Raw genomic sequence first — 22,357 nt, forward strand, 5'->3', positions numbered from 1 at the left:
TCCTTTGTTTTTTTCTTTATTTTGGTTGCGCGTGGACAATGCACCACGTTTCTGTATATAGTTTTTCATTAGGTAGTATGTTTGATAGGTTTCATTTCTTCAGTTGGGATCATGGACCATAGATTGTTCATCTGTATATAGTTCACTATTGGATTCATCTTTTTTTTTTTGATTGATTTCCCCATGGAGCAATGGTTTTAACTTTTGTTTTTCCCTTGGATTTGCTTTGTTGGACTGTGACTTTGGACACCTTTCCTTTGGATTATGATTTATTGTTTTTCATTATTTTACGGACATGCAGCTTTGCTTTTTTTATTCCCATTGTTATTTGTTTGATTTTAATTCCATTCATGTTGCTTTTAATACATTTTTTTCTTCATACTTCCATGTGTAATATTATTACATTGGTTTCATGCATGTCATGATATGGGTTTTCACATTCACTTGCAACCATTGCGTGTGTGTGACGGACATGTGTTCATTTACATACTTGCCATTGGGGTTGTATCATGTAATTGCCTTTTCTATGTGGGTGGATGCAATACTTGGTAGGGTCTTTGGTCTGGGGAGGCTGGCCATAAGGGCCATGATTGAGGATCATCATGACCTGGGGGCAGGGGGACATGAGTGGGGGCCTGCTGGCAGGTGCCCTGCACTGCCGGGTGGTGGGGGTGCAAGGGGGCATGAGTGGGGGCCTGCTGGCAGGTGCCCTGCACTGCTGGGGGGTGGGGGTGCAAGGGGACATGAGTGGGACATGTGTGGGGGCCTGCTGGCAGGTGCTCCGCACTGCTGGGGGGTGGGGGTGCAAGGGGACATGAGTGGGACATGAGTGGTGGCCTGCTGGCAGGTGCCCCGCACTGCTGGGGGGTGGGGGTGCAAGGGGACATGAGTGGGGGCCTGCTGGCAGGTGCCCCGCACTGCTGGGGGGTGGGTGTGCATGGGGACATGAGTGGGGGCCTGCTGGCAGGTGCCCTGCACTGCTGGGGGTTGGGGGTGCAAGGGAACATGAGTGGGACATGAGTGGGGGCCAGCTGGCAGGTGCCCCGCACTGCTGGGGGGTGGGGGTGTAAGGGAACATGAGTGGGACATGAGTGGGGGCCTGCTGGCAGGTGCCCTGCACTGCTGGGAGGTGGGGGTGCCAGGGGACATGAGTGGGAGACTGCTGGCAGGTGCCCCGCAATGCTGGGGGTGCAAGGGGACATGAGTGGGACATGAATGGGGGCCTGCTGGCAGGTGCCCTGCACTGCTGGGGGTGGGGTGCAAGGGGACATGAGTGGGACATGAGTGGGGGCCTGCTGGCAGGTGCCCCTGACTGCTGGGGGGGTGGGGGTGCTGGGGGACATGAGTTTGTGATTAGTGGTGCAAGCGGACAGGTGGCTTGTCTGGGGTGCATGGCCATGGTGGATGGGCTGCCTGCGAGACATGACAGGGGTGCGGGGTAGTCTCCTGTGGTGTGGTGTGGTCTGCCTGCAGGGGCCATGGAGGGTGTAGAGGGAACACCTGGGAGGACCCACACTGCCAATTCACGTGTAGGACTCCCCGTGCACCCCCGAAATTCACGTACCCCGCTCTGACAGCTACATCGCATGTGAAACTTCCCACGAACCCCTGAAATACACGTACCCAACTCGCACAGGGCCTATCGCGTGTGAAACTTCACGCGAACCCCATGAATATTGGCCCTTTGCGAGCGAGCCGGGTACGTGTATTCCTGGGGTTTGCGTGAAGTTTCACCTGCAATTTAAGCAGGGTACGTGTATTACGATGTTCGCGTGAAGTTTCCCCCGCGATTACAGCAGGGTACTTGTATTCCTGGGGTTCGCGTGAAGTTTCAACCGCAATTTCAGCAGGGTACGTGTATTAAGGGGTTCGCATGAAGTTTCACCCGTGATTACAGCAGGGTACGTGTATTCCTGGGGTTCGTGTGAAGTTTCACCCACGATTTCAGCAGGGTACGTGTATTCCTGGGGTTCACGTGAAGTTCCACCCGTGATTTCAGCAAGGTACGTGTATTCCTGGGGTTTGCGTGAAGTTTCACCCGCGATTTCAGCAGGGTACGTGTGTTACGGAGTTCGCGTTACGTTTCACATGTGAAAGGGCCGTGGTCGAGGGAGTACGTGAATTTCAGGGGTGCGCAGCAAGTTTTACACGTGAAAGGGCAACGCCCTTGCACAATACGTCACAGACGCACTTATGCGCTAAGGGCCTTTGGTCCAATGATATTGCGTACGTGTGATGATGCGCTTACGCGCTAAGGGCCTTTCCTCGAATTACACGCTGACGTGCAAGATTTTCACGTGCCGAATCACTCTGTATCAAGGTGGCCACGCATACACACACGGAAGACCACACTCCTGCCCAGAAGGCCATTTTCCTGCCCCCCAGATCCCTGAGCACGCTCCCACCAGCCATCTGCTGCTGCCGGTCTGCCTGCTGCCCATGTGCCCTGCTATTTGGAGCCTGCACGTCAGCCATCTGCAGGGGTCCAGTTGCTGTGTCAACCCCTGTTGGAGCAGAAGACTCCCAACTGGGATTCCATCGCTCCACAGCCCAGCCCCAGGACCCAGTTGCCCACCCACTCCTGCCTCTGGGGTTGTCATGTCGGTAATATCTCCATCTGGCACCACTGGCAACCCCCAGCCAGAGAGGCAGAGGGCCACCAGCTTCACTGCCACCGAAGTTGGTGTCCTGGTGGAGCATGTCCTGGGGCATTATGATGCCCTCTTCGGAACATCACGCGCCAACAAGGAATGCACGGGAGAGGATCTGGGACGACGTAGTGGTTGCCATCAATGCGGAGGGGGTGGCAACCCGCGACATCAAGCACGTCAAGAAGCGCTGGGAGGACTTCAGGTCTAGGACCCTCCACAAGGCCTGGCGCCTCGCGGAGGGGGTCTGGGCACGCATGAGTACCATCCAGATGAGGGTCCTGGAATGCATAGGCCCAGTGCTCCACGCCCAGATCCTTCGGAGGCAGACCCGTCTGGAGTTGAGCAGTAAGTGGCCAAGCATTGCTTTGTGAGACAGGGCATGTTGCAGTGTGCTGGTAGTCTGATGCTTGCCTGTATGTGTGACATAGGCCATGTATGGATTTGTGTGTGCAGGGACATCATGGTCATGCATGTGAGACCAGTTATGTGTGAACCACATGGTTGGTGCATGTGTTTTAATGCAACATGGGGAGCTCTGTGTGGAATGCACATATGAAAGCATGGCTGTCTCTGTTCCTGGACATAGAGGGGGGGTGAGGACTGGGTGCTGATGTCATGTACATGTATGGTGCACATGTGTGTGTGTGTGTGTGCCTGAGAAGTGTGTGTGTGACTTTGAAACGCCATGGATGCATGTGGCTTTGAAGGCAACATCTTGGTTTACAGGGGCCCTTCTACATGGATGTTGATTGCAGGCGCCAGGACTGTTTCTGCATGTGTGTTGTGTGCATTCACCCATGTGTTGTGGAGTGACAGGATGGAAGTGACATTTGACATTGCCACTCATGTGTTATTGCTTCCTGTCTAGGGTATTTTGTACTGTACCCTGATGCTTGTGTTCTATGTCTCCCTCTACGCAGCGTCAAGTGAAGAAGAGGGCGTAGACGGCGCTGTGAAGCCAAGCGGCGGGGATGCCTCCACTGGGCGGCGACACAAGGCACAGCCACCCTCCCAGGAATTACCATCATCCGGGAGCGAGGGGGCTGGTGCTGCCTCTGCCACAACGGCTGTGGCGGAAGGGCCGGGTGAGCCCCCACAGGGGCTTCCAATGGCAGAAGACGGTTTGGTGGGAGTGCAAGGGGACATTAGTGGGGCATGAGTGGGGGCCTGCTGGCAGTTGCCCCACGCTGCTGGGGGGTGGGTGTGCAAGGGGACATGAGTGGGGGCCTGCTGGCAGGTGCCCCTCAGTGCTGGGGGGTGGGGGTGCAAGGGGACATGAGTGGGGGCCTGCTGCCAGGTGCCCCGCACTGCTGGGGGGTGGGTGTGCAAGGGGACATGAGTGGGGGCCTGCTGGCAGGTGCCCCGCACTGCTGGGGGGGTGGGTGTGCAAGGGGACATGAGTGGGGGCCTGCTGGCAGGTGCCCCACACTGCTGGGGGGTGGGGGTGCAGGGGACATGTGTGGGGGCCTATTGGCAGGTGCCCCTCAGTGCTGGGGGTGGGGGTGCAAGGGGACATGAGTGGGACATGAGTGTGGGCCTGCTGGCAGGTGCCCTGCACTGCTGGGGGGTGGGGGTGCAAGGGGACATGAGTGGGGGCCTGCTGCCAGGTGCCCCGCACTGCTGGGCGGTGGGTGTGCAAGGGGACATGAGTAGGGGCCTGCTGGCAGGTGCCCCGCACTGCAGGGGGGTGGGTGTGCAAGGGGACATGAGTGGGGGCCTGCTGGCAGGTGCCCCACACTGCTTGGGGGTGGATGTGCAAGGGGACATGAGTGGGGGCCTGCTGGCAGGTGCCCCGCACTGCTGTGGGGTGGGAGCGCATGGGGGTAATGTGTTGGTGATCACTAGTGCAAGGTGACATGTGGCTTGGCTGGGGGGGCATGCCCATGGTGGATGAGCTGCCTGCGGGACATGACCAAGGGTGCAGGGTAGTCCCCTGTGGTGTGGTCTGCCTGCAGGGGCCACGGAGGGTGTAGAGGGAACACCTGGGAGGACCCACACTGCCAATTCACGTGTAGGACTCCCCTGCACCCCCGAAATACATGTGCCCCACTTGCACAGGGCCTATCACGTGTGAAACTTGCCCGTACCCCAGTAATACACGTACCCTGCTGAAATCGCGTGTCCAACTTCCCGCGCACTCCAGTAATACACATACCCTGCTGAAATCGCTTGTGGAACTTCCCACACACCCCTGTAATACACGTACCCTGCTGGAATCGCATGTTAAACTTCCCCGCACCCCCGAAATACACGTACCCTTCTGAAATCGCGTGTCAAACTTCCTGCGCACCCCTGTAATACACGTACCCTGCTGAAATTGCGTGTAAAACATCCCCGCACCCCAGAAATACACGTACCCTGCTGAAATTGTGTGTGGAGCTTCCCGCGGACCCCTGTAATACACGTACCCTGCTGAAATCGCGTGTAAAACTTGCCCGCACCCCAGAAATATACGTACCCTGCTGAAATTGCGTGTGGAACTTCCCGCGCACCCCTGTAATACACGTACCCTGCTGAAATTGCGTGTAAAACTTCCCTGCACCCCAGAAATACACGTACCCTGTTGAAATCACGTGTGGAACTTCCTGCACACCCCTGTAATACACGTACCCTGCTGAAATCTTGTGTTAAACTTCCCCGCACCCCAGAAATACACGTATCCTGCTGAAATCGCGTGTGGAACGTCCCGCGCACCCCTGTAATACACGTACCCTGCTGGAATCATGTGTAAAACTTGCCCGCACCCCAGAAATACACGTACCCTGCTGAAATCACATGTGGAACTTCCAGCGCACCCCTGTAATACACGTACCCTGCTGTAATCGCATGTTAAACTTCCCCACACCCCATAAATACACGTACCCTGCAGAAATCGCGTGTGGAACTTCCCGCGCACCCCTGTAATACACGTACCCTACTGAAATCGCCTGATAAACTTCCACGCACCCCAGAAATACACGTGCACTGCTGAAATCGCGTGTGGAACTTCCCGCGCACCCCTGTAATACACGTACCCTGCTGAAATCGCGTGTAGAACTTACCCGCACCCCAGAAATACACGTATCCTGCTGGAATCGCGTGTGGAACTTCCTGCGCACCCCAGTAATACACGGTCCCCACTCGGCGTTTGCTGTTTGCCAGCCCTGTATACTGGTCCAGGGTTAGCGCAGCCCTTTGCGCTGAATTGGGAATTTTGATGGCTTTTCCTTGCGCGAGGGCGTTCTTTGGGGCGTAACTGGTGCTGCTGCAGGGTCGCTGCGCCACTCTGCGCCACAGCTGGTATTGGAGGCTAAAATCCATGAATACGCTGTGCGCGGATATCATTTTTAGCGCACGCGCCTGATGCAGACATTCGCACGCGCACACTGTGCACCAGCCGCGTGCGCCACTTTTGTGCAAAATTCTATGAATTACCCTGCAAGTTTTTTAGGTTTAACAGATTATTATTCTAAATTTGTGGACCACTACTCTGACAGAACTAAACAGATGAGAGACCTTATGAGCAAGGGTGCAAAGTTTATTTGGTCTGAAGATTGCAAGAAGGAGTTTGAAATGATCAAGTTATTAATCAACAAGGCGCCAGCACTCAAAATGTTTGACCCAAGTGCCAAAACCAGGATATCAGTAGATGCCAGTAACATGAGGCTAGGTGGTGTCTTAGAGTAAGTACAAGGAGGTGAGGTAGTTCCCATTGCTTTTGCCTCCAGAAACCTGAGAGGGGCGGAAAAGAATTATTCAACCATTGAGAAGGAGGCCCTGTGAGTCAAATGGATTTTAGAACACTTCAAAGGACTCATTTGGGGCATGCCGGTGGATATCAAGACAGACCACAAGCCACTAATACATGTTTTGAACTCAAAGACTCCTCACATGACTTCCCCACGCAGAAGGAGATGGATATTGATTATAATGCAATACAATGTCAATATAAAGTATACCCCTGGGAGAACAAATGTAGTGGCAGATTGTTTTTCTCGCCTACCATGTGACAATAATACAAATGAATGCGATGGTAAGGAAGAATTAACAGAAGATCAAAACATGGAATGTATAATAGCGCATATACATCCTAGCTTTTCAAAGGAAGAATGGATTGAGGCTAGAGAACAAGATCCTGAACAAAGACTGTTGAGAAAAGCTATTGAAAATGGCTGGAAAGAGATTGAGGAGAATATCAAATCCTGGAAAAAAATGAAAGATGAATTAACAAGTGACAATTCATGTATTTATCGAGGAGATAAAATAATACCTCCAGCAAGTATGAGGGAGAGAATTATGCACATTGCACATGAAGGTCATGTGGGGAGAAATCTCACAAAAAGGAGAGTTAGAGAGGCTTACTGGTGGCCCAATATGTGGAACGAATTGGAGGCTCTAGTCAGAGATTGCACTGCGTGTGCAGTGAGTGATAAAGGTAAATCAACGCATATCACACCACTGCAGCCAGTAGAAATTTCTAGTACAGGTTGGACAAAATTGGCGATTGACATGTCTGGACCGTATGAAACTTTAGGACGAAAAAAAGTTTACTTCATTGTGTTGGTTGACTACACATCCAAATGGGTGGAGTGTGGAATTATTGAGGATTCAATATCAGCTATGAAAGTAATGAAGTTTTTAGAAGACATTTTTAGCAGGGAAGGTGAGCCACAGGAATTAATATCTGACAATGGAGCTCAATTTATGTCACAAGAAATTCAAAAATGTTTGAAAGAGAGAGCCATCAGACACAGTACCACAGCCTTGTACCATCCCATGGGTAATGGATTCGTGGAGAGAATGTATCGTTTCATAAAAGGCATTATTCAGTTAGCTATTATCAACAACCTACCGTGGAAAGAGACACTCAAGGAAACACTCAACATGTACAAAGTTACCCCACATTCGGTAACTGAGGAAGAACCATTCACATGTAATATTAGCAAAGGAGGAGGAGTTATTGAGAAATGAAAGAGAAAAGGATACAAATGGAGATATGTTTAGAGATAAATCTAATGACTCAAGATGCATGAACAAGGAAAATATGAATATTCATATATCTTCAAGAGCCAGAAAAAGGATATGGAACTATAGACAAGACTACGTATATTATTAATATACTGTAGGAATAGAATAGCCTGGACGCATGGAAGTAGGATAACCAATGACTTCATACATCAATACATCCATGTATCCTTTAATGATTTCATGTTTAGAAATTATAGGTTGCTTCAGATATTAAAAAAAATATATATATATAGTTGTTGATTACAACCACATATGATATACAATCTTTATTTTGTTAAATAATTATAGGGGGGGAGATATTATGATGATAAATACACCAGTACCCATGTACATAGTTATTCTTATACCAATACCTTGTATATAGTTACCCTGTCCATGATGTATACATGTTCTGTAACCTTGACTACTGCTTCGTGTATGATTCCTGAATGTCATATGGAATCATACACGACAATGCCTGATTGATGAAGGTTGGCCTCCTGGGGGCTCCTCCCAATAAACCTAATAGTCATACCATGGTATTATGACTTATTCATTCATTAATAGTTCGTAACACTGTGCACTTACTGGGCTTGATTCGCAGAGTTTTCCAATGGGATTGTGCCAAATATTAAAACGCTTCTGTGAATCAGGCTGCAAGGCGGTCCATTTAAAAAACCGAGTGGAAACAAAATTAAAAAAATGGAAAACCAGGCAAAATGAACTTTACGCCTCTTTTGTGAAAAATATAATGTTGCCTGCAAATAATGCTTTACGTATAGCATTTATAATGCATTCCTATTGAACCTGTCTGCTTTTACCAGACGTTAAACGAAGACAGATATCACAGAAATCAGGTAGATTAATGCCAGCATGAATATATGTGCTGACAATAAACCATGTGCTCTTTACAGTTGGAGAACGACGCACAGCAAAACCTTTATTTCTGCTTTGTGTTCCTTCACACCCTTCAAATTGATGTAAAATGACCTGGAGCAAAAAATAATAAGTAAATGGCAGTGACTTTGCTTTTACCATTTACGTCACACCCCAGGTTTAGAAAATGAGTCACTTAATGTGTGATCAATCCCCGCCTACAACAAAAAAAAACATCCAAATAAGTTGCCATGCAAACAAATATAATTACTAACTACATTTTGTAATTAGTTGGCATACATCACAGTAGTGGTGAAGAAGTGCACACAAATAGCTTAAATACACAAAACGGAAAAGGCAGCTGAACAGCAGAGAAGGGTCTATGTTTAGTCACTTGAAATAACGACTCAGGTGCCGTTCAGTGGACCAGAGGAGAATGGGCCTTTAGTATCAATGTGATATTTGTTTTTTTTTGTTTTTACATCTGCAAAAAATGTATGAAAACTGGTAAGAGAGCACAAACTTTGCATGTAATCTAAACCTAAATTAATCTCAGTCAATTAATGGTCTTTCTAAGAGAAATAGAGAGCCTCATTAGGAGGTTGGCGTTAGAACCCGCCGATAGGCAGCGGGCTACCGCTGACCCCTTAATACTGTTTCCGCTGCCTGACATCCTGGCGACACTGGGATATCATAAGCGGTGGCAGAACGGTAAATCCTCATTCCCGTGGAGTCCAAAATGTAACATCAATCAGCAAAAAAATGACAGAATTGAAAATATCAACTTCCAACCACTATAATCCATATATATATCACACTCACCAAGTTAAAGGAACACACATGTCCAGTGAGGCATTTCAGACACCTAAACTGCAAATATAGTTTACAATGAATGTGCACAAATTGTACATTATACACTAGAAATATTTTAAAAAATACATTTTGATAATCCCAGAAGTTCCAAGAAAATGCCAACCATACCCAATTGTTAAAGTCCTTCAAGTAAATGCAACTGGAAAAAAGTTCAATACATCTTCACTATGCATACATATGTTGAGATATGTATTTATTTATTTGTATTTATTTATTGGGTTTGTATAATGTGCCTATACACAAGTGTGTCAATATATCTCTCATGTATCTTTTGTACTTGAAATAAAAGTTACTCTAAGTAAACTGCACAGTGTCAGTCACATACTCCCTGCACACAGTAACTTGTCAATAAAGCATAACAAAGGGGCCTAATAGCAGTTACAAAAACACGCATAGAAATGAGACACACATCCCAATAAAATAGGATTCCCCCTATTAATAAAATTGAAAATACAATCTTGATCATATTTTCTAACGATGTCTGCCAATAAACGATACATTTCATACTAGCCAATACAGTTCCATGATGCAAACTACAGACATATATACACCAATCACATCAGATTTGCAAAGAAAGTATTTTACTCCAAAACTGACTGAAATATTTCTCTGTGCCCCTATTTCAAGTGCCATACTAGAATTTTGTTTGCAAAATAATGAACATCTGCAACCAGTTGAAACATCTCCATAACATGAGCAAATTGTATACTTTTCACATATTCCATCTAAACTTGTAAGCTTGATCATGGAACCCAAGAAACATGATCCCCAGTGACAGCCATCATTGCTTTCTCCACCTTTCATCACACTTTCAACAGATGTAAGGGGATAAAAAGATGTGCTGGATTCTCCAAAATAGCTGGATAATAATCAAGTGAAGTGTCAAGAGGAGACAATGGGCCTAATTCACAGAAGCGTTTTATAATGGCAAAACCCCATTGGAAAACGCTCTGTGAATCAGGGCCATTGTCTTCTCCAATTGTGCTGGCATGTAAGTGTGTTAATTAGCACCAGGTAGAAGGGAAGAAAATGCAGAATTTAAACAGTTCACCATTCCACAAAATTCCAGAATAAAATGTAGAATGTCATGGCACCATATAATGACTTAAATCACTGATCTTAGTTTTTCTTTAAAAAAGATTAGCATTGTGTTTCCTTTCCTTTCCATGTTACATTTCTGCTGGGAAACACAAAGAAGAATCCATCAGTTTGAAAATATCTAATGAAGTTCAGATATCCTAGAGGGCCATACTTCATCATTAAATCACTAACACCAAAGATCTGAAGTTTAAAATTAGCACACTGTTGTTATTTTCTATAATTTTTGCTATTATACAGTGAGTTATTTCCACAGCAACACAAAAGAAAATCCCATGTAGCATAGCATGAAACAATAGAATGTATTCAATTACACATATTCCTTTTCTTAAGATGACCAGAAGATACTGCATGATTGTGTTTACTCTCTTCCCAGTGCAGTGGAATATCCCACTGGGAACACAATCAAAATGTCACGATTTTGAAAAACTTCATGAAGTAAAGCTACCATAGTGGGCTATAGTACAATTTACAAACACTAACTCCACTTTTCTAAAACCTATAAGTGGCACACTTTATTAACATTTACCTAATTCCAACAAGATATTTCCAAAAGAACATAGCATGTACACCATGTAGCATCAAAGTCCAACATAAAAAGAGAGAAAGCGGTCATATTACATTTTTAAGAAGCCTATGTTGACATTTTATAATACGTTTGTCTCCTGTTCCTACAATACCATAATGCAGGAACATAACAAATGTGACACAATTTTGGAAAACACTGATGAAGTAAAAATACTAGAGAGTCATAAACCATCTTCCAAACATTGAGCCTCATTACAAGGTTGGAGGTAGCCCTGCCGGTTTTACCGGCAAGGCTACCTCCAAACTCGCATCCGGGTCTGACACCCGCGAATGGGCAATCACTGGGCTATTCCGGCCCAGCCGGACCTGGTAATTGCCCTTTCACGGTTGCCAGGCCCGGTACCTCCCCATTCCCATTGAGCCCCAAAGGGCTCAATGGGAATGGGGAGGGTAGTAGCACTGGTACTGTTACTAACGGTACTGGTGCTACCATCATGTTCTGTTTGCGGGTGCTGGTACAGCCATCAGGTTAAACCTGGTGGCTGCAAGGGCACCCGCAAGCAGAACGTATGGCGGTACGGTAGCAATTGTGCCGGTAGCGATACCGGCACTGTTGTTGCCTTACCGCTATACTTGTTTTGAGGCCCAATGACACCAAAGTCCTGAAATGTAAAATAAGCACACTGTTTTTTTTTCTTTAACTTTTCCCCAGCTCCCGTGAGACATATCTGTCGGAATATGAAAAATAATTACATTTAGCAATAGGCTCAAAATATCAGAATGCCATGCAGTATCACAGGACACCAAATGAATGACTTAAATTACTTTTTTTTTTTTAAAGAAGTTTGGGAGGCTATTTTATTATTGTGATAACACAGAGGGTCAAAAAGCAATCATCCAAACCTTAACTTAAAAGTTCAGAACTTGTTATTTGATTGACTTTCCCCGAATTTCCTCGATATTTTTCTATGGCAACACAAAAAAAGACAGTTAATAATGTCAGAATACCTTGTATCATATCAAGTCACCATGGAATGAGTTAAATTATTATTTGTTTTAGTTTGTTTGTTTAAAGTGTTGATCTAGCTCGAGAGCATGGTACAGGGTGAAGGTAGCCAACATTTCGGTTGGCAACTTTTAAAAGTTGTGCAGTACTGTAAATTGCAATCTGTGTGTCAATTGGGATAAGTCCTTGGTCAGCTGTTGTTTAAAACGCCACATTTTGAGAGATTCACTAAATTGAAGAATCATGGGGGCATTCCTAGCCGATAGCAGGATGGAGTTCCAAAGGGTGGGTTTGTGAAAAGAGAAGGATTGTTTGTGGGTTTTCTCTTTTCAGATCAGTTGTGATTAGAGCCAGTTGCATGTGTCACCAGATATGTGGATCTAAGCCACCAGGCACACTGGTATGCTACCCCTGACTGCATTTTAGATTATACATGAAGTGTTGAACAGTAGCCTGGCCTGGAGAGTCAATGTAGTTCCCTTAGGATGGGGTGATTTAGTGGAGACAAGTAAGCAGCTTGGAGCCCTGTGAGGAGGGTGTTTTCTCCATCGATATGCATAACCACAAGGGCCTGCACTATGACCCAGAAGTCATTCAGCAGGATCAAAGGATTACTGTTGGGAAGGGTGATGATTTTGAGCCTGACTGTTTTGGCCTTCTTTGCTATTTGTTACTGGCAGTACAAGCTGCTGCCAATAGTGAAGCCCAATGATTTTGCTGAATATTAGTGATGTGAATTACATGCTTTTAGGTGCATATTATTGAGTCCTTGTTGCATAAGTTGTTGTTTAGCAGGGGGACGATGAAGACATATTCGGTCCTGGAGGGGTTAAGTTTGAGGTATGCAATCGACATCCAAGACTGGATGATGGCTTGGTAAAAATGGACATGACTGATGTCCTTTGGCCTTTTTACTCTCATGTACAACTGAATATTAGCCACGTATTGGTGGATAGTATATCGGGATCTTTTGAATAGTACACAGAGGCTGCAGTTTTAAATGTATTGGTGAGAGGATGGTGCATTGGATGACACCATAAGAGATTGTGAGTCAGTTAAAAAAACATGTTTACTAGATTGCCTGGTATCTGCCCGAAACGTTAGAGGTAAACCAATTCAAGACAGTGCAAGAGAATCCCATAATGTCAACAAGGAGGGAGAGGGGGATGCTGTGGTCAATGATGCTGAATCTAGCTGAGAGGTAAAGACTCATTCAATTCTTGATCTTTTTCTTCATCAGGAATTGCACAATTTCTTTGGTTGACTGAAAGTTGGTTCTCCCCTTCTAACTCTTCTGTTCCTGCTGCACTTTTTCCCTCTATCGCCCGTTTCTCTCACTAGCAAAGCGTGCATCCCATAACACTGATGTTGGTCTCTCTCCTCTTCTCTGCCACACCTCCCTCTATTTTTCTCATTCGGGTATCACTATTCCATTTTCTGTCACCCTATGTCCCTGCCATTTCCTGCTATCTATTGCCAACTGGCCCTGTTACCTCCTTCTTTAATGACTAGGTTTCCTTGTTGTCTTTCATTCTTCCAATAGACTTTCCTCTGATTATCCTTGGTGATTTCAATCTGTATGTTTCCTCTACTCATGCTTCAATCACCATTCTCTATAATACACTCTTACTATCATACACAAATCCAATGTTTCTGGCTCTTCTTTTAATTTGATATTCTGCAATATACCTTTTTTCCTTTGCAGTTCTGACTACTCCAAAGTATTGTTCTGACTACTTTCTTCTTTCATATTCTTTCCATCATTCCTCCCCACCAGCTCATTCTTCCATCTTTGCTTACTTTCTCTCGACTCAAATTTTATTCCTTTGACACATATCTTTACATTTCTACACTTTCTCAATTCCTGCCGCCTATGAATATATTTTATACCTGCTTGGATGACTCAGCTTCTACCTTGGTCACTTCTTCTCTGAAATCTACTCTTCATTTTCTTCATCTGCTCTCACCTTTTTCTCCCTCTCACAAATCACCCCAACCATATATTACTCCTTCTATTCATTGCTCCCATCAATCTCTGCACTTCTCGGAGCGATAATGGAACAAAACACAATCTCCTAAGGATCTCAACATAATATCTTCTCTTCTTATGACTCCTCCCTGCTGTTAGCTAAGCGGCAATACTATGCATATCTTCTTCTTATACTTTTTCCCTATCCCTGGCGTCTCTTTCATGTTCTTAATTCTTATATTTGTACCCCTATTCATCCTAGTCCCTCTCTTTCAATGGTTTGACCTTGCTAACTATTTAACTTCTAATGTTACTTTCTCCACGCATTCTTTCCATCAAACCCGCTTACGGCCTCACTGATCTTCCACTTTCCCTAACCACCCACCAAAATGTCCTCATTCTCACCCCTCTCTGGGGCTGATATCACCATTTCACTTTAGCTCACCCTACTGATGCTCCCTTCAATTCTATACATTTGGTATTAATACCAAAGGTCTATCCTGAGTAAATTCCAGATCTAACACTGCAATGAAACATTTCTCTAACCTCTGCTACTTTCCCAGCTAAGGTCAACAATTAATCTATTCTGATCCTTCCCTGTTCTCAAATGCTCATCGCATCTCTTTGCCCACATTTGTATTCAAGCTTCTTTAGTGCATCTTATACATACAAGTCTCTGCCCATCTCAATTGCTTTTCTCTTCTACCTATCAATCAGTCTTGTTTGCGCCTGTACTACTTGACCGAGGCAGCTCTTCTCTATGTCACTAACTCTCTATTATTGGCGTGCTGCACTAAGCACTCCTCTTCTTGTTCTACCCAGCATATCTGCAGCATTTGACACCGTTGATCACTCTGTATTTTGCATAACCTCTCCGATCTTGGCATTCAAAATTCTGACCTTGACTAGTTCCGCTCATATCTCTCTGACCACACATATTCTGTTTCTTGGGCCAACTCTATCTCTCCTACTTATCCCATTCAATAGTGTGTACATCAATGTTCTGTATTTGGCCCTCTTCTTTTCTCTATGGTTTACCACTTTCTTATATAATTACCTCATTTGGCTTCTCTCACCATTTTTACAGAGACGATTCACACATTTTTCTTAGTTTCCTACACCAACTGGCTCCCTCCTTGCCTCTCTCTCTAATTGCCTGTTCACCATCCAATCTTGGAAGTTGAATATCTTCATCTCAATCCCACTAAAAAGAGGTTCTGTTCTTTTCTTCATTGTCTACCCTCTGCCTATTCCTCTCTACTCTTTTCCTTTTCCTCTCTCATCTTTATCTCCTTATGACTCTGCTGGAAACCTTGGTGTTATTGTTGACCTTTTGTTTTCCTTCATGGACATCATTTAGGGGTGACCAGGGGTCGCAACTGTGACCTAAAAACTCTAAAAAGAAAATTGAAACAAAAAACTTTTTTTTTTTACATTGAGGCTCATGGGCTGTAGCCAGCAGCATGTGGCTCTTTGTTTCTGGAGTGGCTGGTTTTCTGATAACTATATCCGGTAAGATAGCGCAGTGGGTTGAGTGCTGGCTGCTGCAATATGTGTGTGATCTGCAAGTTGCAGGTTCAACTCCCAGCAAGGTCAATTCAGCCTTTCATCCTGCTGAGGTTGATACATGAGTAAAAACACAGGTTGGTTGATAATATTTGTATATTTGTTCTATATGAAGCGCTTAAGCGTAAGTGCTATATAATATCACATCATTATCATTTGCCCTTGGACGTCTGCTTGCATTCACAGTGATTTGGTAATATGGGCCTATACGCACTGACATTAACAATACATACGGTAATCCATTCTTGTATGAAATGTATATCACTTTACAGTGATATCGTAACCATATTTTATGTAGTGTACTTAGAAACAATGTTATGTGATGCCACTTCCCGTTTTGTCGAGGGGTGAAAGGTTGTGTTCCATCACTTCCTGTGATGTCACTTCGAGTGGGGTCAAATGACATCACTTCCTGTGATGTCAGCAGAGGTCAAGGGCATTTTGGTGAAATGACGTCCCTGCTTTCCTTCTTCACTCACATTTGAGCTACTGCTCATTCTTGTCGCTATCAACTTTCGACATCTGGAAAACACTTTGCTACCTTTTGTTATCTCTTAAGTCAACTACTGCTCCTGTCTTTCTTGGCATTTCTGCCTCGAAGCTTGCCTCCTTCGGCTCTATCTATAACTCATCCATTCTTCTTCTTTTGGTATCCCTCCTAACAGCTCAATTTCTTTTGAACTTTCTTCACTTCATTGGCTGTCCTTTGAATTGCATCTTCTGTTCCACTTTATCTGCATCATCTTTAAATCTCTTCACAGATTGCCATCCCTTATTTTTCTGCTCTTGTCTCTTTCTATTGCCATCCTGGCTCATTAAAATCCCAATTTCAGTTCCATCTTTCTGTTCCCTGACCTCCCTCTCATCTTTGCTCTGTGCACCAAAACACTGGAACAAATTCCCTTTTTTTATTAGATACATCTCAACTATCTTTTTTGTGATCCTGTCTGAAGGACTGTTTACTTTCTTTTTGTACGTATTACATACAACTTTTCATTGGCCACTGTACTTTTCTGAGACCTCTGCAGCTCTCTCTGCCTCACAATTCTTCCCTCCGGTCCAACTCTGCTGGACACACCTTGGATGCACTCATCTCAGCAGACAGCCCTTTCTCCAGCCCTCCTTCTACTGCTCTCTCTTGGTCTGAACACTCTCTCCTCTACTACCATTGTTTGCTCCCAAGCCCCCCTGTAATGCCTCTGCTTGCACTGCCAGTCTCCTTCTACGTCATTGGAGAGGTGAAGGGAGTGTCAGTCGCTGCATTTGCCGCCACCTTCATTCCTCCTTCCACCCCTTTCTTTGACTCTCCTACAGATTCAGCACTTGCTAGCCTCCATCTCTCCATCTGCTACACTCTGGACATCCTTAGCCCTGTCATGAGGATCCACATGAAGCCCGCCTCCAAGTGCAACTCTTGGTATGAGTCCAACTTGGCCGCTCTTAAACACAAGTGCAAGGCTGCTGAGTGGAAGTGGCAGGCCTCAAGTACACCCTCTGACAAACTGGTCTGCTCCAAAGTGACTATTGACCCTCCATCCACTCTAAGATGAGGGCTCATGTCCAATCCTGCATCTCTGGAGCCACCAATAACACAGGAGCGTGCCATTCCTACTGCAGTCTCCTCTTCTCCTCTTCCCTCTTAGGCCATCTGCAATGCACTGGCCTCCCACTTCTCCTACAAAACCCGGACATCCTGCCCTCACTGGCATCTACTTCCTTCCCCACCTCCCCTCCTCTCTTGCCTCCCTTGACCACCCTCTAGCCCCCTCCCTTACTCTCCTCCTTCATTCCCATTGCACCGGATGAGGTCTCTAAAGTAGTCTGTTCTATGAAAGTCTCATCAAAACAGGTGCTTGCCTGCTCTCCCGGAACTTTCAAGGACAACATCTCATCTCCTTACTCTGCCTAAAATGACTTCTGTAACAATTCCTTTGCCACTGGCTCTTTCCCACAACCCATCACGCACTCTCTTGTGCACCCTCAACTAAGAAAGCTGTCTGCTGATCATTCCAGTACAGCTATCTATCAACCTATCTCTAACACCCCTTTCTTGGGCAACCTCATGGAGAAGCTGGTCATCCCCCAACTGACCCTTCCACATTGAATCAGCTGGCTGCTTCGATGACTACCAGTCTGGCTTCAGAGCTTCCAGAGGCATGAAAACTGCTCTCCTGAACACTTTGAAGATCTGCTCTCGAATATGGACTTTAAATATCCCTCTGTTCTGACCCTTCTCAATATTTCATCTGCCTTTGACACGGTCAATCATGCCATCCTCATAAATCATCTCAGTGATACTCTAGGCATCACGGACAAGGCACTGGCCTGGTTAACTTCTTTCCTTTCTAGACAACCCTACCAAGTTCAATTGGGCCCTTTCCTCGCTTCCACTTCACTCTCTACTTGCAGCGTCCCTGAGTGCTCTATCCGATCGCTATGGCTCTTCAATATCAACCTTGCCCCTCAGGTCGACTTGATCCCCTCCTTCTCTCCCCACTGTAAATGTTATGCTGATGATACACAGCTCTCCTTTAAGCTTCATTCCTCTACCTCCTCTGCTCCCTCACTCATAAACAACTTCCTGACCCCCATTCTGGGGTGGTACTCTGCTAGTGATCTCTGCCTTAATGCCAGTAAGACAGTGATCCTTCTCATTGGGACACCTGCTCTCTGCTTCCCTTCCACTCTATGGCCTCCCGCCTGGCGTCCCCTCCTCTCACCCTCTTGTGTGTCAAAAAACCTTGGGGTAATCTTTGATTCCTCTGTCTCCTTCTCTCAGCGCATCACAGACCTTGCCAAGAAGTCCATGTTTCAGCTCCACCTCCTTAGAGGCCTTCTCCCTTTCTTCACCTTTCCCTGGAAATTCAATGTCCGCAGAGCTCTGGTTCTCTCTAGATGGACTACTGCAACAGCATCTTCCTCAATCTACCTATTTCTTCCCTTTGCTCTGTTCAACTACTCCAGAATAGAGGTGTGAGACTTATCATTGGCCTCAAGCCCAGGGACTGAATCTCTCCAGCCCTAAAAGGATGAAATGTAGCATCCACAATGCTGGGGCCTGGGACCTCACTACATCCAGCTTTCTCTCCCTAAATACCTCCCTGCTACAGTTCTCTGGTCCTCCAGCTCCAACTCTTTGCAGATCAGATGCTTCACCAAGCACAGAGTTGGAGGTCAATCTTTTTTTTGGCAGGAGCCTCTCTCTGGAATGGCTTCCATGCCCCCCTCAGACTTGAGCTGGATCTCCTTATGTTCTGGATACTTCCAAAGACTTTACTTGTCTCCTCCTCCTTCCCTCACCCACTTCAGTGCCAATGTCCCCCTGCTGCTGTGACTGGTGTCTTGCATCTTATGAGTTCCTACAGAGGCCAGGCTCTCCTTGACCAGTCCTCCTCAGAACCCATTACGAGCACTTGCCCTTGGGCACTTTACTTTACTTTACTTTATAACATTTATGTAGTGCGCTTTGGACCCTGAGGCATAAAGGCTCTGACATTGTAACAGACAGATTACAAGACGAAGTACAACCTTTGCATATATGCTCTCGCCATAGGGTTACTTGCTACGGGGTTATAGATTTAGGTGAAGAGGAATGTTTTCAGATCTTTCTTAAAAATCTGCAGTGAACTTTGGAATCTTAATGAGGTAGAGAGCAGATTCCAAGGTTTAGGGCCTGCGAGGTGGAAGGCTCGTTCTCAGCCTTTGAAGTTCTACTCCTAGGGGTTATCAGGAGGTTCTGACCAGATGATCTCAGCTCTCTGTAATGAGTTTTTTTCATTAATGACATTCTGCAGATAGGATGTCATGATGCCTTGTCTGCATTTGAAGGTAATTCTCAGAATCCTATACTTGATACATGCTTCCACAGAAAGCCAGTGAAGTGATTGCCTTGCCTCTGTTACAAGGTCTCTTCGGGTCAGCCCCAAAACCGCATTATCTGTAGTCTTTGGGTTTCTCCTTCTTTTAGAACTACTAATAGACTGCCACAATAATCTATCTTTGCCCCAATAATGGCTCTGGCAATTGTATCTGAGCTTGCCTGTGTGATGAGTGGTCTGAGGTGATGAAGCAATTTGATGTAATATGCTGAGGCCGAGATCACGCTGGTGACATGATGTGTCATGGACAACGACTGATCTAATGACACTCCTAGAATCTTAAGTTTTGGCACAGGAATAATATGGTCAGATCCAAGCCTGAAGGATTGAAATTTGCTATCCAACCTGCTAAGGGTGACAGAACTTCCTATAATCAGAAATTCCGTTTTGCTTTTATTTGGAGCTAGCTTGTTATTAAGCATCCAAGATTCAATTATGTTTAACTACGCTTCGTCTCGTGAATGGCACCCTGAGAGCGGGACGACACATTGCATGTCGGTCACGTAATTAGAAAATATAATCCCCTCTGCCTCTAAATTAGCAAAGAACGGTACCATAAACAGATTATATACACTAGGGGAAGTACTAGACCCCTGTGGGACCCCAAAAAGGACCAGAATGGGAGAAGCTTCTGCTATGTCTGAGCAAAATCTGCTATGTCTGTTCTCCAAGAAAGTGTTGTCCCTATCCAAACCTGCTTTTTCAGGATGGGTGTTACCATTGCGTGCTTCAGGTCATCTGGGACCTTACCTTCTCTTACCTTACCTTACCGCTCTTGACAAACGAGCGAATAGCTTTAATGAGCAGCAGAGGACAGGTTTTTATAATCAGTGAAGCGCATGAGTCCACTTTGCAGCTGAAAGGTTTTAGTTTTTCAATAATATCTTGGAGCAGTTTCTCTGTGATTGGATGCAAATAAAATTCAGCTACTGTTACCTCAGTGTTCATTGATCTTTTCTGTAGAGTTGGTGCCTTAGGAGATAACTGTTTCTTTCTTTCTAGCATCCCTGTTCTTATTCCCAGAAGTTTGTCTTGCATACCATCTTGTATGCGCTTGCACCAGTTAGAATCTCTAATCTCAAGTAGATATTCTGGCAGGGGGACTGCTTCCTGTTCTTTCAGGATTTTAAAACTTTTCCTCACGTCCGAGGTAGAATTAGCAATATGTACGTTATGAAAATTCTGCTTAGCGGCCAGGACCGCTATTTTATATTCCTCTAATAGGGTCTTGCATGAGTGAAGGGAAGTTAGTGTGGAATCGGATTTCCAGGAATAATAGGCCTTATTCGTTGCAGATTTATGCTTTCTCAGCTCCTCCGTAAACCATGCTTGACTTTTTAAGCCTAAGTGTTTTTGTTTCTTATGTTTTAGTGGGGCTAGGATATTAGATATACTTGACATACTTCTAGCCTTCCCTGACTGGCCTGATCCTGGTCCACACCAACCATAGCACTTTTCTCTTCCCCCTTTTTTCCCCTTGCCCTCTGGGGCTACCCTTAATACTTGATCTACTCCCTGGCCTCCCTCCTCTTGCAACCCCACTTTTTGTCCCCTACACCCTGCTCCCCCTTCCTGTCCTGCACCCTCTCATTGCCCTATAGTGTTACTGTACTTGCACGTTAAGAATGCTTCAAGGCTTAGAATAACCATTAATGTTGTATTGTTTCCTCTTTACCCTCTCCCATTTTTGTCTTGGGAACATTTGTGTATAGGTGCCATACGAATGTCCAATAAATAAAATAAAATGATGTCATTCATTATATTGTACTGTAATTATCTTGTAAAGCACTTCTGCGAAAGCGCTATTCAAGCCAAATACAAAAATAAAATTCAAAAACAATTAGGAAGTAGAGGCTTGAGTCACCCTTACCCATGATTTAGAGGGAAACATCCACCACCTGGGTGTTGGCTTTCTCGATGCTACACGTGGGGTGGAAACCCAACTGATAGTCATTTAGGAGGGGTAGTTATTCACTTCTGGTGAGTAGTTGTGTAGCATCTATTTTCCTCAACATTTTGCAGATGAACCAGCAGCTCATAATGGGCCGGAAGCTGGCCAGGTCATTTGGGAGTAGAGTGGGATTTAAGTCAGTCTTGAGGTTGTCCAGGAATTAGCCTTTGGTGAGGGAGGCATTAATGATGCTGAAGAGTGCCTTTATTACAAGGCCCATAAATTATGTAAAGATGAAGGCTGGGATAATATCATCAGAATAGGTAGTAGGTTTGAGGCTAGCAAGTGTTTTTAGGAATTGAGGGCAAGAGAGGGGAGATAATTATATCCAGAGGGCAGAAGGGCCTTGTACTTGCTGTGGTGCAGAGTGTGGGTGTCAATGCTGGCGGAAGACGAGTCAATGATCTGTCAGATTTTGTGTATTATTGTCAATGAAAAAAGCGTTTGATTCCATCAATTTGTTTTCAAGTTGCTTGCACCTTGGGGTCGGGCCATGGTTTGGTAAAATGCTTTACGACTTTGAAGAAGGCCTTGCTCCTGTCAGATGCTGCTGTGATTGTGGTAGAGTAGTAACCAGCATTGCCATTGGTGAATAGAATCCTACTGTTGGCTCAGAGATATTTGAGGGTTATGAGATTTCCAGGGTTATCATTTTTGTGCCACCATTTTTCTAAGGCTCAGACTGAGAATGAGGCAAGCGAAGGAGGGAACCAACAGGCAGACGGTTTGTCATTAGAGTAGATATTGTTTATGCGGACATGTGCATAGACCAGGTTTAAAGCAGTGTTTTTGATAATTCTAGTAGGATGCATGCATTCCCTGTGACAGGAAAGTTTGCAAAGTTTGCTACTAGCTCATTAAATGGGAATGATTTGAAAGAGTGGCACTGATTGCAGGGGCATTTAGCCTGACATTTCTGGGCAGTAGTCAAGTGGGATGGCAGCATGGTCAGACAAGTCACGTGGGATAAGCCCT

The sequence above is a fragment of the Ambystoma mexicanum genome, chromosome 1q, assembly GCF_040938575.1.
Source record: "Ambystoma mexicanum isolate Mex_15411 chromosome 1q, UKY_AmexF1_1, whole genome shotgun sequence".
NCBI classification, from domain to species: domain Eukaryota; kingdom Metazoa; phylum Chordata; class Amphibia; order Caudata; family Ambystomatidae; genus Ambystoma; species Ambystoma mexicanum.